General features: G+C 37.0%; 1 long non-coding RNA gene across 1 annotated transcript; it reads right to left on the bottom strand.

Moving 5' to 3' along the window:
• Nucleotides 1-7,733: 7,733 nt before the first annotated feature.
• Nucleotides 7,734-10,161, bottom strand: LOC145076981 (uncharacterized). The gene is made up of 3 exons (XR_013692897.1): nucleotides 10,020-10,161; nucleotides 8,606-8,719; nucleotides 7,734-8,512 (listed from the first exon to the last, which is right to left on the bottom strand). It is a non-coding gene; the product is annotated as an uncharacterized LOC145076981 (long non-coding RNA).
• Nucleotides 10,162-19,190: the final 9,029 nt, after the last annotated feature.

Raw genomic sequence — 19,190 nt, 5'->3', positions numbered from 1 at the left:
GCACTCTCTCGGTTTAATGTATAATACGAATTTGGTTTAAATTGCTAAGGCTAAAAAGTCCTCTATCGTAAATTCACTATTTACGTCTCACAGCGTCGTGCCGGTTTTGTCGCGAAACTTCGACGGGCCATAACTTCTTCATTACAACTCGGATTTCGGTGTTCCATAAAAAACTCATTTTTGATGCTTATTGTCTCTAAATTGACTAGCCCGAATTTGTGGGCATTACATCGATGATATACTCATTTATTCTCGGAGTAAGGAAGAGCATGGCTAGCATCTATGGCAGGTCTTGGAAACTACAAGGGCAGAGAAGCTATACGCAAAATTCTTCAAATGCAAGTTCTGGATTCACATGGTGGACTTCTTAGGACACGTAGTCAGTAAAGAAGGGATACATGTAGACCCTTCCAAGATCAAAGCTATTGAGGGCTGGGCAACCCGGAGAACACCAACAGAGATCAGACAATTCTTGGGACTTGCTGGTTATTACAGAAGGTACATTCAGAATTTCTCCAAGATCACCAAACCCCTCACCACTCTAACCCAGAAAGGCGTACCCTTCAACTGGGATGCAAAACAAGAAGCTGCTTTTCAAACCTTGAAACAAGCCCTCTGCAGTGCTCCGGTGTTATCTCTGCCAGAGGGAACAAAAGATTTCGTAGTGTATTGCGACGCTTCCAACCAAGGGCTAGGCTGTGTACTTATGCATCGTGGGAAAGTGATAGCTTATGCATCCAGACAACTGAAGACCCATGAACTAAACGACACCACTCATGATCTCGAGCTGGGAGCTATGGTCTTCGCTCTAAAAATTTGGAGGCACTACCTCTACGGGACAAAGTGCACCATTTTCACAGACCACAAAAGCCTCCAGCATATCCTGAACCAGAAAGAACTAAACATGAGGTAGCGGCGATGGGTCGAGCTGCTAAACGAGTACGAATGCGAGATCAAGTACCATCAGGGCAAGGCTAACGTGGTGGCCGATGCCTTAAGCAGAAAAGAATACTCGGGCCGCCGCGTAAGAACACTAATGTTTACCATCCATTCCCACTTGTCTTCACAAATCAAGGAGGCCCAACTAGAAGCCTTAAAGCCAGAGAACGTTGCAAACGAAGCCTTGCGGGGAATGGACAAGAATCTCACACTCAAAGAGGACGGAGCATACTATCTCATGGACCGGATCTGGATCCCAAAATTTGGAGGGTTCAGAGACGTAGTAATGAATGAAGCACACAATCCACGATACTCCGTCCATCCGGGTTCTGAGAAAATGTACCCGAATATCAAACAACATTATTAGTAGCCGAATATGAAAGAAGAGATTGCTACCTACGTGGGCAAGTGCGTGACTTGCGCCAAGGTCAAGGTAGAATATTAGAAGCCCTCAGGATTATTAAAACTACCAGTGATACTCAAGTGGAAATGGGAACAACTAACAATGGATTTTATAACCAAATTGCCTAAGTCGGCAGACAGACTGGATGCCATTTAGGTGATTATTGATCAGTTGACTAAATCCGCCCGTTTCCTACCAATAAAGGAAACGTATAAAATGGAGAGACTAACTCGGATCTACATAGAGGAGGTGGTGAGACTACATGGAGTACAAATATCTATTATCTCTGACCAAGATATTAGATTCACCTCTCGATTTTGGCAGTCGCTCCAGAAAGCATTGGGAACTCAGCTCGATATGAGCACCGCCTATCATCCCCGGGCCGATGGACAGAGTGAGAGGACTATCCAAACATTGGAGGACATGTTAAGGGCCTATGTGATAGACTCCGACAAGGCTTGCGATGCCCACTTGCCATTGGTTGAATTCTCATACAACAATAGCTATCACACAAGTATCAAAGTTGCTCCATTTGAGGCCCTTTATGGACGAAAATACCGATCACCTCCCTGTTGGGTTGAGGTAGGAGACACCTAGCTATCAAGAGGACAGGTGCCAAACAACACTCTCACTGGGCCCGAGATCATCTGGGAAACAACTCAGAAAATCATCCAGATCAATGCATGGCTCCAGGCATCTCGAGACCGACAGAAGAGCTACGCAGACCACATGTGAAAGCCCTTGGAATTTCAAGTAGGAGAATCATGTACTGCTCAAAGTCTCTCCCTGGAAAGGGATGATATGATTCAGAAGACGAGGAAAGCTAAATCCACGATACATCATACTATTCGAGATCCTTTCCAGGATCGGTCCGGTGGCTTCAAGCTGCAATTACCATCGGAGCTTAGCAACGTACACCCTGTCTTTCATGTGTCGAACCTGAAGAAATGCGTATAAGACAAAATCCTTGTTGTTCCACTCGACGAGATTGAGGTGAATGAAAATCTCCTGTTCGTTGAGGAACCTGTTGAAATCATGGAAAGGGAAGTGAAACGTACAAAACAAAGCCGCATTCCGATTGTGAAGGTTCGATGGAGTGCCAAACATGGACCTGAATTCACATGGGAACGTAAGGATCAAATGATGCAGACATACCCTCATCTCTTCTCTAGTTCTTAAGGATTACTTTCAAAAGAATTTCGGGACGAAATTCCATCTAACAGGGGGATGATGTCACAACTGGCATATTAGGGCTAGGTTTCCTATCCATGTACGAGATAGTTTCTTTGTGTAACTATGTAACACTACGTGTAGTATAAATCGACGTCATTGCTATCTAAGTTTATACATCTAAAAATTGTGAATTTAGTCGAAACTTCCTCACGAAAGCCCAAAACCTAACCCAATAAGCTATGTCCACTCAACTTTGGACCTTAGCCCCAGCCTTCTCGGCCCAAGCCCCTATTTGGGCCAGGACTCTCTTATTGGGCTCTAATGGGCCGAATACCTCTATTAGGAAATATTTTGGGCCAAAAACCCTCTAATGGGCCCTTTTGGGCCGAAAGCCTTCACTTAGAGTCTCATTAGACCAAAGACCATTCTTTGGGCCCTAATGGGCCAAAAAACTCTATTAGGCCCTCTCTAAACCAAAAATCCTTATTGGACCCAATCCATTTCTTTTGGACCTATTATTGGGCCGAAAGCATTTTGGGCCCAATCCAAGCCCAAAAATGTAACAACCCGATATTTCAAGTCAATGTAATAGTCTAGGTCAACCATTGTAACTAATTTTAATGTAATAAAGAGAAATTATTTCAATATTATGTGCATTTATTTATTTTTAAAAATGTATAAATTAAGATAAAAATGATCGTCAAAATTAAAATGTTATATAAACCCGACATCTATGAAGAAACTTGTAGTAGTCGTCACAACTCACAAGGTTTCCGTACATATAAAGAATGCTGAAATCCGAGTTATAATGAAGAAGTTATGACATGTTGAAGTTTTGCGACAAAACTGGCACGACATCGGGAATCGTAAAAAGTGAGTTTAAGATAAATTACTTTTTAGCCTTAGTGATATAAAAGAAAGTTGTAGAGTGCGTCTCCACCTACGTGTGGATATAAAGAACGTAAAAAACGGAGCTCATATGCAAAAGTTATAACTTTCCGAAGATGTAGCAGTATAAGAGCATGACACGTGACAGAAACCCTAATCAGCCATGCTCCACGACATGGAAATAAGGCCCACAACGTGGAACTAGTCAAGAACACTAATCGAGGCTAGAAAAACACGTGCTACGTTTACGGGAGTGATGTGTTAAGTTCCCACGACGTGGACATAAATGCCACGACGTGGAAATGTCATCCAGACACCTTTTGAAGCTAGAACGCAGATGGTAAATCTACGAGGTGACATCAGCTCCATGACGTGGACCTTAAGCCCACGATGTGGACTTGACTTGATCAAACTATAAATAGAAAGTCTGTCCTCCTGGTCTTGTTACACCAAAAATATACTCACACTCTCTCGTGTTGCTGAATTCGAGCCATTCTCGAGCCGACGATCGCTAACCACTGTCAGTTTCTAGCTAGATTCTACCTACAATCAAACTTAAGGTGAGTTCATACCCCTACATTTTTTATAGCTTCTTCCATGTTTTAAAAGAGGTAGGGCGGGGGGGGGGGAATACAAGTAAAATACCAGGATACTTGTGTTAAAATACCAACCATTGTTTATGTTTTCTTATAGTTTATATAACTATTATATGAAAACATATGCATACAGAACATCTTATGATACAATGGTCATCGGTTCAAATGAAACATATATTATAAACTATAATAGATATAGTTTGGGTTACAGTCTCATTATTTTACCCCTTTCAGGGCAAAGAAACGAATATATAAAAATACGATTATTTTTATATTATAAACATGATGAATTGGGTAACAGTTTCATGCATGAATATTTTCAAATAATAAAACATGTATCTCGTTGGAAATTTGTGAGTCATTCGTTTTCATTGTACCTACCCAAAGTGTACATGGAAGTCTTGTTTTATAACCAGAGTCTCCTCCCGAAGAGTGTGATACTTGTGTATAGATCTATATAGGATTGATGACCCCGCACCCTTGCTGTTAGCTACAACATGACCGACAAGTTATGGGTGACAAATATCAAACATAACGACGCTTGAAGAACGTCGTGGCAGACAATTCATTGGTTAACATGGTTATGAAAACTCACATGATAAACGGAAATATATTACTTTTACGTGAAATTAATATTATATTTATTTTATGTAATTACTCGGCACAACAAATGGTTTTATTTTTCAAATAAAACTACATGTTACAAAATTAAGTATAACATTTATACTTATAGTTTTCAGTCTTGGAATATATATATATATATATATATATATATATATATATATATATATATATATATATATATATATATATAAGACTACAATTTAGTTTTATGGAGAATATAGGATTTTCTGGTATAGATACGATTACTTACAATCAAATAACTTACAACTCAGTTTTATAGAAAATATCGGATTTTCTGGAAACAAAAGTGATTTCATATCATTGAATGACATATATTTTCATACAAATGCTTATGAACTCACCAACTTAAATGTTGATACTTTTTCTCAAATAACTTATATTCTCAGGAAACCGGTAAAACAGGTACAACCACGAGCTTTTGAGAAGACGGAGTATTATAGACTCATGTCTTTTAAACTTTTGTTTATATATTATGGTGTCAATATACAATGATTTGAACACATATGTACAAACTTATATTTTATCAATGCATGGTTGTTGTACTTTGTTTACTATTATGCATTGTTGTGATACTCTACATCACGTCCTACATCCCCCAAATGTTTCCGCCGTTCAGGTTTGGGGGTGTGACAGATTGGTATCAGAGCATTGCTTATAGTGAACTAAGTATATCGAACCATATGATATACAACTATAAATACAACGAGACTAAAACACTCTGACCAAGAGTTATACTTTTTAAAATATAATAATATTTTAATATAAAAAGTATACATGCATACATACATACTAGTACAGTGTCGTAATAAAAACAAAACAAAAGTATTAAAGATGCGTTGAGCACTACGAGTATGCCTGAAAGTATGTTATCAGGTTTGGAATGAAAATAGCCTGATCAACTATATTTATTCGAGAGGTGACTAGCATACGCTTGGTAATAGTCGTAGTGGGCAACAAATCTAAAAACTTACCAACCTCATAAAATCGAGAACCAAACATAAAATTTAAAATAATGTAAGAGTATTTTATGATGCCACCAATTACGAGTCCAGGAAAAGGATGTTCTCAAAACGGCATTTCGAACGCGTTATGGTCACTACGAATTTGTAGTGATGCCCTTCGGTCTAACCAATGCACCCACAATGTTTATGGACTTAATAAACAGGGTTTGCCCTTCGGTCTAACCAATGCACCCGCAGTGTTCATGGACTTAATAAACAAATTTGTTGGGATCTATTTAAAATTTGTATTCTGGTAGATAGGATGTTGCTATGCTGTTGTAATTTGTTAGATCTGTATCCTGGTAGATAGGATGATGCTATGCTTAGTGATCTGTAAGATCTGCCTGTTTGTCTGCTGGATGGTTATATGTTTAATTTTTATGTATATGTCGACATGGTTTGTGTGTGGTGGGGTTAAGACGGTCCTGCTTCGTGGTGAAGGCCAAGATACCCTAGGCGGTCCGGATAGACTATAGGCCCTATGAGGCGATCCAGTCATGCCGAAGGCCCGATGAGCGGTCCGGATAGGTTGTAGGCCCTATGAGGCGGTCCATTCATGCTGAAGGCTCGGGAGTGGTCCAGATAGGCTGAAGGCCCTACAAGGCGGTCCAGTCAGGATGAAGACTCATTATGCATGTTGTTATTGGTTATGTTTATGTGGTGGTATTTTAGGGAAGACTCACTAAGCTTTGGGATTACAATTGTGGATTTTGTTTCAGGTACATTGGATGATCGCGGGAAAACAAAGGCTTGATCGTGCACCTCCTCATATTTTATGTTATGATTTCTGGGATTTCTCTGATGTTCAACTATTTTGAAAACGATTTGTAAACAATGGATGGTTTTGGAATGTTTGAAAAGTTTAAAATTTTAAAGAATTTTATGGATGTTACGGATAGGCAAGCCAGACTTATACTGTAGGTGTAATCCAGTCTTTTAGCTGTGGACCCAATACATGCTGTTATTTGTATATGATATTTGTTTGTGTGTTGGTACTTTGGGGGAACTCACTAAGTTTCGTGGTTACAGTTTGTTTATGGTTTCAGGTTTTTCAAATGATTCGTGGCAAAACGAAGACGTGACCGTATAAAGCTTTGGTTTTACAACGGAATGGATCTTGGGTGACTCTGATTTTAAATCATGTTTTGGAGACAATGTTTTTGTAAACACTTTTGTTAATAAATGAGTAGTTTTGAAAAGTTTAAATTTGTTGAAAATTTTGTGATGTTACACCTTTAAATTTGACAGAAATGTATGAATTTTTTTTGTTGATTTTAGGTTTAATAATACTGGATGTTTGCAAAAAAGAAAAAAAAAAAAAAAAAAAATCTATATTTTTGTATATTTCCGGTTTATTAAATCCTTTACGTTTGGAAGAAATGTTCAATTTTATCTTTTTTCTTTCTTTTTCTTTCTGGATCATAAAAGCCTTAAGTTTGCACATGAAGTCCAACTTAGTTGAGTTGATGCACCGGGTTTAATACCTATGTGGGGCGGAAGGTCGGGAGTTCAAATTCTGTAATACCTCTGTAAGTGCCACATGTGGGGAGATTTTCCTTAGAATCCTTATGTGAGTTGAGTTTGCTTTATAAAGGAGCTCGAACTCGAGGTGCTTGTTGAAAATTTACGAGTAGTCTTCCACTAAATCATTTGCCGTTTCTAAAAAAAATAAAAAGCTTTAAGTTTAGTTTTTTGATTCGTTAAAACCCTTACATTTTGCAGAATTGTTAGATTTTAACGGGTAAATTTGCAAAAAAAGAAAAAATTAAAGAAAAAAAAAGGTTGAAAGTGTTCAATATTAATGCACGTAAGTCTACAAAAAGATAAATTTGTATTTCTATTGAACTTAAAGGTTTTTATATCATTGTCTCTAAATTTTAAGGGGTACCAAAGTGTCAAAGAATTTAAGATCACAATTTGCTATACAATTTACATTACTAAAATACCCTTGTAAACAAATATATAAAATTTACAATCTTTTATAAAGTTTTTGTTTAAAAAGATTATATTTTCTATCGCAATAAATACATATTAAATTAATAAATATATCAACTTGATCTAGTATTAGATCTTTTTCTTTTCTTTTCGAAAGTGATGATCTAGTATTAGAGCTTCATTGTTGTTCGTCGACTTATTTAGTCTGTAGTAATAAACAAGTGTGTAGTGAATCACAATCTTAAGTTTTTAGGAGAAGGATATCATCAATATCTCGTCCGAGTTGAATTCACATCCGCTTACTTACTTAACTTCAACATGATTTTTAGCCACTCGCTTTCGCTCTTTATGATCAGCAAATCATCTCAACAACACAACCCCAGTCACAACAAAAACTTATTAGCATTTTCTACCCATAATAACCTCGCTCTACCGACATCGTACAGATATAAGAGGAAAATGGAATTTAGGGTTAGGGCTTATCAGTTTCCAATTGAGATTGAACAATTTTAGGGCAATTTGTGAAGATTTTGGCGGGTTGATGGGGATATTTCTGAGGAAAGGGATTAGGAGAAAGCCATGTGGACGTCATGTTAACGCCACGTGGGTAATCCTTCCCCTACCAATAAATCTAACAAGAAACTTTACTAAATTGAAATGCGTTATCCAAGAACGATGTGTTTTTTTGATGATGAATGGGGAAAAAATCTATTAGAAGGAGGTAATTATGCCAAAACTGAATTACAAGAAATCCACTAAACATCAGGCATCCATTTTTCTAAGGACTCATTGCCATCGACCGATTAAAGAAAAATTGAACAATTGTTTACCAAAAATCAAATACCGATGTTACATTACTAACTTCTTTTCTTCAAGGGCTCGACTCTTCTTTGAGGCAGTTTCGATGTAGCCAATTTATAGATCCCATAAACCTTTTAACAAAATTACGAAAAAAAAATTAGAAGAAAAGAGAAGCAATTGAAGATCCAAATGCGATAATTGATTGAGGAAAATTAGAATCGTACCAATGCAAGGACGTGTGCTGCGATCAGTAGAAGCACAATGAATGGCGCTGTATCAAGGATCTTGGTCTGATTCTGCCTAGCGATCTCGTGCTGAATCGCCATTTGTAAAGGTGCCTGTTGAGTATGAAAGTGGGGAGATTAGGGTAATTGGGAAATCAGGATTTTCTAAACTGTGGTAATTGAATCGGGTTATTTGGTTTAGTTCTAAAACCAACAATCTGGTTTTGTTTACAAGAATAAAAAATAGGTGCTACAACTACAGGCTTTCAAAACCGGGTATCCGAATTTTTCAGATAGTGGATTTTAGTATCCGAAATTTCAAATCGGATACCGAAACGGATAACCGAAAAATGCATTACTTTTAATACAAACTTGATTAACAATATAAAAACAAAGAGTAGTAGGATTAATAATTAGTCTTCAAATGATCAATTAAGTATCATAGCATGACCATTGTCGTGTTCATTGTCATTTACTATTTCTTTGCTCATTAATTAAGCATCAATGATCAAATGGTAACAAAGAATAAAATCCACAGCTCCATTAGTCGGTTTTCATGCTCATGGAAGAACATCTAATCAAACATGAGCTCCAGTTTAGCTGTAGGAATAAATGATATTAAGATTTATTGTGCTATGAGATTATTTTTATGTAAAAAAATTTGATGTAAAGTATGTCAAAATCATAAAAAAAAAATAGTATTTTGAATTGACCTATTCTTCATATATATATCTACTATTCTACAAATATCTCTGTTTTAAAAGGTATCTTAAGCTCCTTCTAAACATGTGCAAGTTTCATGTTAGTGGCTGCCGTTTTCATCATTTGTTAGCAAAAGTTTTTAGGGGTTGTTCATTTGTTCATGGAGATGATTCTGCCTGCGGTTATAATACAAACAACCCATAAAAACTTAAAAAGCATTTATCCAAGAAAACTGGTGTCAAAATCGAATCGACTGTAAATGGTTTGGTCCAAGGGAATTTTAGAGCTTCATATATGAGAAGGTGCAGTGAGACAGGATTGAGTTTAACGCTAGTGTTGACCCGACCTAGTTTGTCATGGCAGATAATTTAAATGCATTACTTATCATCATTCAACTCTTAATTAGAAGTTTTGCATTTGAAATTCACCTAAATGTCAAAAGTCTGTAGTATATCTTTAAGATCTTTATGCATATGGTGAAATCGAAGGAATAATAGATCCGCTCTTCTTTGTTATTTCCAATTCTTATCAAATTTACATTTTGTCTTAATTTGACAGTGGTTAGAATTGGGATTATAAAAAGAAAGGGAAACCTTAAATTAAATACCAAATACCCCAAATGTTAACAGTGGCAATCAAGAAAAAAAAAAGAAACCCTAATTCGAAAACACAAAGCATAAAAAAATATACATAAGAAAGGATTGAACCTTACCTGTGCAGGCTTTGACGCTGGTCCAGAAGAGTTTCAGAGCGGCGAGATTACTCGAGTAAAAAAGGTTGAGGTGGCGCGTGGAGGGGCGGCAAAAGCTCAACGGAATTACCAGGCGAACGTCTGATTTCCAATAGGTGTCGTACACGAGACTATATAGTATATACATACGTACAATGGGCCGGCTATACAGGGCTCACTAAGTTGGGCTAATACAACACATTAAACTATTTTGATGCGTTTTTTTAATTGGGTTTGGTTGAGTCTCAAAATTCACATTCATATCCTCTGAAACCATGTTTAGAAGATTTTGGTTCGGTTTTGACTCTTTTTGAAATACTTTTTATTCGGTTACATTTAGGTGTTAGTCTTAATTAGTCACGTCTTAACTCAATCAACTATCAAACGACTTTTTAGTGTTCGGTTGTTTTTTTTAAAGTCTAAAATGTCTATAATTTTGAATCATATTTATAGAACAAAAAGCTGACTAAACGTTTATAGTCCGTAAGAAAAAAAAAACTAATATTTATTTTTTAAAGTCTACAAACTACATAAAAAAATAAAGTTTATAAAAGTTGATTTTTTTATACATTTTAAAGTTTTTTTTCAGTAATATGAGAAATTCGTATATAAATCTGTTTATTATTTTAATAATTTGTAATAACTTAAACCTATAAGTCCATATTTATCCACGAGATACATGTGAAGTTTAATTATAGCGTTGCTATGTGTTTTGTAAAAATCGACAAACCCATATCAATTTTAAATTATAAGACTCAAAGAGTTAATGATAACAGATTGCTATATAATTTATAGTTACTAAAATAATCTTGTAAATAAGTTAAAACAAATATATAAATTTTATAATCTTTTACAAAGTCAAAATCAACATCGACCAGGTTGAATTCACGCCAGTTAATGCTTATTTTCTTATCTTTAACTTAATAATTTGCCACCCTTTTCGCTCTTTATGATAAACGAATCACCTCAGCAACGGCCTCGGTCACGGACAAAAGCATATTTCATTGTCCACTTATAACAATCTCGCTTGAGCAATATATGGAACCAAAAAGCAACCAATAACATACCACAATCTTAATGACATCATATATAACAACTTATCAAGATAAAAGACATGTAATATCATACACTCTGAAAAAGAAATCACGGTCAAGATGCTAGAGCAGAATTAGAGCCACAAATAGAAACCATCATAAAACATAATGATTTCATGAAAATATAATCAAACTTGTGGTTTTGCGATTCGTCGGTGGTTTATCGTGACGAACATGTGGTGCGTCAATGGCTCAACGGCAACAAACATGTGGTGTGTTGGCGATTCAACGATGGTCTTGTGGTGGTACACCGATTGAGCATCAAGTGAAGTGAGGGGGTCGAAGGGGTGAGATGGGAAGCAACAACTGATGGAACCGTGGTTTTATTTTTAGGGTCAAGTTAGGAGAAATGAAGGAAACATTTTTTTTTTGTAATTATAACGTTTTTCTTAAGACACCAGTGAGTTTTGGAAGACCATTTCTCATGTATTCTTGGAGAAGAGGATGCGTAAATGTTTTAATATATGTTGCCTTCTAAAAACAAATAATATGTGAAGGAAATGTTTGTTGTAGACAAAAGTGGGAACGACCAAAAAGTACGACAAAGATTCATAGTTTTCTAGGATTAGCTTGATATTACCGAAGGTTTATTCAAGGTTTTCTTCAATAACTGCTCCATTAACAACAATTACCCACAAAGGAGTTAGTTACACATGGAGTGAGAAGCATGAAGAAGCTTTTGAGTTGAAGACTTTGTAGTTTATAGTGATGCATTTGGAGTAGGGCGAGGTTATTAAATTTGGAGTTCGTAGTCGTGGTTTTTGCACCAAAGATATGGACACATTATCTTTATGGCACGCTGGTAAAGAGAATGTTTTAGTAATTGTTTTGAGTAGAAAAATAAACCTAGAAAGGAAACGCCCAAGAGCGTTGAGAATTGAAAATTTCTCGACAATCGTAGAGAGTGTCAAGAAAGCTTAGGAGGAAGCATTGCAAGAAGAAAACCAAAAAGAAGAACGTTTGGGCAAAACATAATTATTCAAATAAACAATCAAGGGTAAAAGGTATTCCAAAATAGAATTTAGGTGCCAAAGATGGGAGGTATATGGGAACTTCTTATGGAAGAGTCTCACAAAACCATGTACTTTATTCACCCTGGCAACACCGAGATGTATATGGATTTGAAACCGTATTACTGGTAAAGAGAATGGAGTTCGTAGTCGTGGTAACAACATGATTTAGGTGATTGTGGATCGTTTCACAAAGAGTGCACATTTCGTAGAAGCCAATGAAAGATGGTATATGGAAAATCTTTCAAAAGTTTACATGAAAGGGATCGTGAAAGCTCACGGTGTTCCCTTGACAATTGTTTCAGACCGTAACAACCATTTTACTTCTCAATTTTGGAGGAGTCTACACGAAGAGATGGGTACAAAACTATGTTTGAGTACCTTTTATCATCCACATAATGGTGATCAAAGCGAGATAACGACTCAAACACTAGAAGATATGTTACGAGCTTGTACCTTGGATTCTATGGGTAACTGGGATGAACATCTACCATTAGTGGAATTTTCCTACAATAATAGTTACCATTCAAGCATTAGGATGGCACATTATCAAACAATGTACGCACAAACGTGTCGTACACCATCTTGTTGGCTTGAAGTTAGATCGAAGCAGTTTATGGGTCCTAATATAGTTCATCAGATTGTCGAGAAACTAAAAGGAATCAGAGAATGGATGCTAGCATCTCATAATCGTCTTAAGAACTATCCATATAAGAAGCGACAACGAATTACTTTTGAAATCAAAGACCAAGTGTTGCTTAAAGTCTCTCCATGGAAGAGACTTATTAGGTTTGGAAAGAGAGGAAAGCTAAGTCCAAGATTTATTGGACCATTCAAAGTTCTTTAGAGAATTGGAAACCATGCTTACAAGCTGGAGTTGCCAGAAGAACTAGAAGGTATTCATAACACCTTTCATGTGTATTATTTGAGGAAGTTCACAAGAAAAGTTCCTGATGTGATTCGACTTTCGAAATGAGGGTTGATGAAAACAAGAGGTTAATTGAAGAGTCTGAAGTGAATGTTGAGCATAAGACAAAGAAGTTACAACAGAAGATGATTCCGGGACTTAGAAAGTGAAATGAGGAGTCGCTATCCACATATGTTTGTTGATGCATGATTCCGGGACTGAATCATCCTAAGGGAGAGATAATTAGAACACTCGCATTTCTCTCTAGGCATTAATTTATATGTAGTTGGCATCGGTTAACAATTGTAACGTTTCTAAGAATAGATAAAAGAAACTTGCTTGAACCTATGTGATTTATGTGCTTATATTATGTGTATAGAATATTAGGTGAAAACTTAATAAATATGGATAAAACAATTATTAAAATAAAATGATAATAAAGATAAATAGCCTTGATGAAAGATAAATTAGTCGTGATGAGGATTTGGGGATATAAGGAAAGCTTAAATTTGACTTCGTATTGAAAAAGTTATAATCACGTTTAACAGAGTCTAAGTTAAAGTTCTAGATCTCGTCGATAGATACACGTGGATATAAAGAACGTCAAAAACGGAGTCCGTATGAAGATTTTAAGAAAATTTGAAGTTTCCTAAGTGCATAAAGCGCAAAAAGGCTTGGCGTGCACGCTTCTAGAAGGGCCATGCTACTCCAGCCCTTGAATGCCACGTGTCACGCAAAGGTTGACCGACAAGGCCTGGGCGCGGCGCACATACTCGGAATTCTGCATATAAATTGCTTGCAAGGGCTCATTGTTTCTCCACACCTCACCTATCATTCTCTCTCGAGTTTCTTTCAATTATAGTCTAACCTTCCCTTAGATTTAGGGTATTTTGGCGAAGCCCTAAGGTCCCTTAGAACCGGTAGTTAGGAGCTATCGAGTTGGAGTTCAGCCAGTGCAACTTTTGGACTATTGCCAGGAAAATCTCTGTAAGTTAAGCTACACTTATATTGTGTAACGCCTGTGTTTCCGGGCTTGCCATTTATAGCAATGTAATAGTCTAGGTTAACCTTTGTAACCCGTTGTGAAATAATAGAAGTGTATTATTTGAGTATTATGTGTTTTGTGCTTAATTGCTTAATTATGTGGTTTGATTAATTAAGAATAAAAATAAGCGTCAAAATTTAAGTGTAAAATAAACTTAATATCTTTGGATAATGTTGTAGTAGTTGAAACGAGGTTTCCGAATATATATAGAACGCCCAAATCTGACTTCGTATGAAGAAGTTATGATTTATCGAAGTTTCGACTTAGCGGTATGCAGCCTGAAGTACTCGATTTGAGATCGAGCGGTTTTTAGCCGAAACAATCTAAACGAGGATCGAAGGTCTCGTTGTTGGTATCGAAGCGATAAAAAGTTAGGCGAGAACGGACGTCAAACGAAGAAGTTATGAATTTATAACGAAGTTTTTCTGTCGCGGCCTATTAAAAATAAATAATAAAAATAAAGTCAAAATTAGCCGACGGAGTCTAAACGAAAGTTGTAGAGCGTAGTCTCACCTTCGCGTGGATATAAAGAACGTCAAAAACGGAGTTCGTATGAGGAAGATATGAATTTCCGAAGTTTATTAATTAATTTGTATTTATTTTTAATTGAAAAATCCGGCATTATCCGAAGTGAGTCAGCAGTCCGATCCGAGGTACGCCTCGCGTACTCCAAAGATGTCGACACTCGCAGCAAGTGGCTTCGGATGACGAACGCAGTGACGATTTCGGACCTGTACGCCCCGCGTACTCCGAGGCTCCAGCCTCCTATAAATAGGATGCGAGGGCAGCCGGCTCTTTTGCTAATTTTCTCTCTTCTCTCTCCCGTTTTGCATCGATTTGCGTGCCAGAAATACCCCGAAGCCCCGGTATCATACTCAAGCCCCGAGGCAAGTCCCGAGATCCCGAAAATCCCGAGAAGTGCGGTTCCCGAGTCGAAGCTCTACCCGCGAGAAGTTCGATTTTTGTAGAGATCTTCCAGATCTGCTGAGGATTACTACTTCTGCAAGTCGTAGTGCTGTCTGATCATCTTCTGATCAAGTGAGTGTATACTACCTTTCATAAACACGATAATAATACAAGTATGGTTCGAGTGTATTAAGTATATTGTTGTTTATATGTGTGAGTGTGTGGTTACTTTCTTCTAACGCATGATTATGAAGTATTTTATACGAAATACGTGTTATGTGTAGAATTTGTTGTTATGTGTGTGAATGTATGTTCACCCTCTTCCATCTCATAGATCTGAATTGCTTTCTATGAAATACGTGTTACGTGGGTATGCCTCATCTGTTATGTGGAATATATATTGAATGAAAATGATATACAGGTTTCAAACTATGTATGAAAGTATATATTTTATCTACTAATATGTTGGGTAGAACATGGGTAGATAGTTGGTGTGTAATAAACAGATGAGAGGCCTCGATGTTGTTGTTGTTGTTGATCTAGTTATTCAGTGGAGTATGGATAACGACCACGGACTCCTTCTAGACAGTCCAGTGGAACGCTAGCAGGTTCATAACCTGTAGATGTTGTGAACGATGTGTTCACCGGTGTACTCTATCCCCCTCATGGTTGCCTTTAGGATATCTATTGTTGAGGAAACCCCTTAGCAGTGATGTTTGTCCCGATGAAAATCCTAGATTAGGTCCCTTGAGATAGATGTTATTTTAGGGACGTAAAGTGAGGATAACGGGAATGGGTAATCGGGATAGTGTTGGTTGGTGAAATTGAATATAATTTATTTATTGTGGGTTGAAAACCCTATATGCTCACCAGGCTCCCAAGCCTGACCCACTCAGTTTTATTTGTATTACAGGTAGTGGCGCGAGGGCATAAGATGGTTGAATCATCAAGTTGTTTTGTTTACAAGTCTGTATATGTATATATTTGTTGAATGACTTGTAATGTTATCGTTTATGCTTTATGGTCTGTATCGGAACATGACATCCCGAGTTTTGATTATATAATGAAAATGCATCTCTTGATGAAATGCTTTGATAAATATTATTTTATCATGTTTTTTTTTGGGAACAAATTCCGCAACTCTTTCAAATCCAAAGGATTTACTCTGAAATTATTTAAAAGCATAAATGAAAATCGGTCTTTTCTGGCAGAGATTTTGGGGATGTCACATATTGATTTCAGTGTAACTTATATTCAAGGGGTTTTCTAGGTTATAAAAAATACATGTAAGCGGAAAAACACTTAAAACCTTAAGTTCACATGCAACCTAGAAATAATCTATGTTTTCTTTATTGATAACAATAAACTATGAACATAAAGAACCCTAAGGGAAACCTGTTATAATCAAAATATACATATGATTAAGGTTACATACTTTTGCTTTGTTGTAGTAAACAAATCATTTCAATCTATTATGTTTGTTGGCCTTGGAAAGCTAGCACCAGAAGGATGATGCATCTAATGTCTCACATCCAAAACAAGAAACCCTAGAATGAGGAGGAGAGAGGAGGTATGAGGGAAATTTCGTTCCTGTGCCTGTAGGTAATCTAGTAAACAAAAATTGCAAGCCAGGGGTTCTATTTATAGTTTAGGTAATTTGCAGACAAAGCAAAATTTGAATTGATTAAATAATAGATTTAATCTTAATTAAATCCTTTCCTTTTATGCAACTAGGAGGCTTCCAAAAACCCTAGGAAACCCTACAAAACCGTTCATAGCATGGAGGGTTCTAGAATTGCTTATGTTGTTAAACTATTGAACAAATACAATTCACCCCTTGCACCTTTAATTAATTCTAATTAATCCTGACTTAATTCCAAATTAATTCTGATTAATGATTAATCAATCCTAATTGATTTCACATTGATTTATTAATCATGTAAATTAACAAATCAATTATTAACAGTTTATCTCATATTGATTTATTAATCACATAATAAATCAACAAATCAACTGTTTATTTCCAATTAATATATTAGTCACATAATATATTAACAAATCATTTTCCCATAATTTGCAATTAATTTATTAATCATATAATAATCTAATAAATTATACTTCTCTCTCCTAATATCATTTCAAGCTATTTCTGGACATGAGGGCAACCGAAAAAAGACTTTGCTTTTAACTACAAGAATATACCAATTTAGTTATGAGCTTAGACACCTTAATCCAATAGTTTCTCACTTGGATGAGTCTATAACTACAATTGCAAGTATAACCTTAAACTAAACAAAAAAGAGTGCTTTCCAAAGCCACTGTTGAACTCTGATTCGAATCAAATGTTGGCCCTAAGATAAGTGATCAGATGTTCGTTTGTTCTTTAAGATATCGTATGAACATAGTCATGGATTAAATCAACCTCATGTTCATTTGTTTGTTTCCTGATTTCTGATTTGTGATCAAATTTCAGACAACAAAATTGAACACATAAATTCAGTCCGGACCAGGCTTGGTTCTTATAGATTGTCACACCCCAAAACCGAGAACGGCGGAAACGTTCTGGGGCGGAGGACGTCATGTAATGTATCACAACAATGTAAAGTAGTAAACAAGCAACAACATCATCCATTGCATTAATCATATAATTTTAATTACAAATGTGTTCTTTCATATGATATTAATTGTTCCGATCTACGGTCTGTTGCCGACTGGATCTGGAAACCTTATGTGTGTAGGATTCTAAGTGTATGTTTACGGTATTAGAACTAGCATGTAAACGTTTCGGAGTAATAAGGATGATTTGAATATCTATCGTGAATGAAGATCTAAATTTCACCTTATTCGGTATGTAGATCAAAAATGGTGAGAACAAGGAGTGGCGTTGGAAACGCGGATGAAAACAGGAATCAACCGCCAGTGATTGAGCAAATACCTGTTGTAGCAGCAGCACCAGAACCAATAACAATGGTTGCGGTGCAAGCCATGATTCGGGCTATGCTAGCCGAACAAAGGGAGGAGATGCGACAAATGTTGCACGATAATAGGGATGAACCTATCATACCTATTGAGGAACCCGAATTGATTCCCGAGCAATCGGAGGAAGGGAACAATAGTCGCATTATGAGTCAAGTTGGGACTCAAGGAGAACGAAGGAACGATCCGAAAAGGAGAAACAACAAGGATGGGCGAATGTACAAGAACTTCTTGGGTGCCAAGCCGCCAAGTCTTTCTGGAAGCCCAAAGCCTGTTGAGATAATGGATTGGATCTCCAAAATGGAGATGGTATTTGAAAGTTGCGACTGTAGCAACAAACATAAGACTGTCTTTGCAGTCAGACAACTGAAGACTGGAGTCTTGAGTTGGTGGAAGTTGTTGGCAGATACTATGCCACGGGGAGAAGCCCTGAAAATGTCATGGGAGGAGTTCTTGGAGCAACTAAGGGTGCAGTATTGTTCAAAAATAGATCTGATTGATCTGAACAATGAGTTCCAAAACTTGAAGAAGGGGAAGATGAGCATAGACGACTATGCTACTGCATTTACTGAGAAAATGAAGTTGTTTCCGTACCTAGTGCCAACGGAACTCTCCAAGATAAAGAGGTTTGCTAATGGACTGCCTGCCGACTTTGGTCCGACAGTCAAGATGACAACTACTCTGAAAATGGTTGTTCGTGCAGCTAAGAATGTGGAGGCCCAGCAGAAGGAAAAGGGTCTGGAAAGGACAGATGTTGGTGAAAAGAGGAAGTTCGATGGAACTTCAGGGTCCAATAAGAAAAACAAGTTCTCGAAGTCTGGTTCGAGGGGAAGTGGAGGCGAAGCAAAATGGTGCGACAAATGTAAGAAGAAGCATCATGGAAGATGTGAGGTGGCGAACACATGCTACAAGTGTGGAAAGTCAGGGCACTATGCCAATGAATGTACCCTCACTAAGAAAGTTTGCTATGGTTGTGGTGAGGAGGGACACATGTCGAGGGACTACCCGAAGAAGAAGGAGGCAGCTAGACCAAACATTCCACCAAAGCCAAAGGCGAGAGCATTCCAGATGACACTGGAAGTTGCTAAAGATGAAGCTGATGTCGCTTCAGGTACCTTTCTCGTTAACGAATTGCCTGCCCAAATTTTATTTGATTCTGGAGCCAACTACTCCTTTATATCGCATGAATTTGGTAGAAGACTAGCTTTGTCTGTT

The sequence above is a fragment of the Lactuca serriola genome, chromosome 9 (assembly GCF_051521515.1).
Source record: "Lactuca serriola cultivar US96UC23 chromosome 9, Lser_US96UC23_V15, whole genome shotgun sequence".
Taxonomy (NCBI): Eukaryota; Viridiplantae; Streptophyta; class Magnoliopsida; order Asterales; family Asteraceae; genus Lactuca; species Lactuca serriola.
Note: the sequence above shows the minus strand (reverse complement) of the source record. Positions and strands in the feature narration are given on the sequence as shown.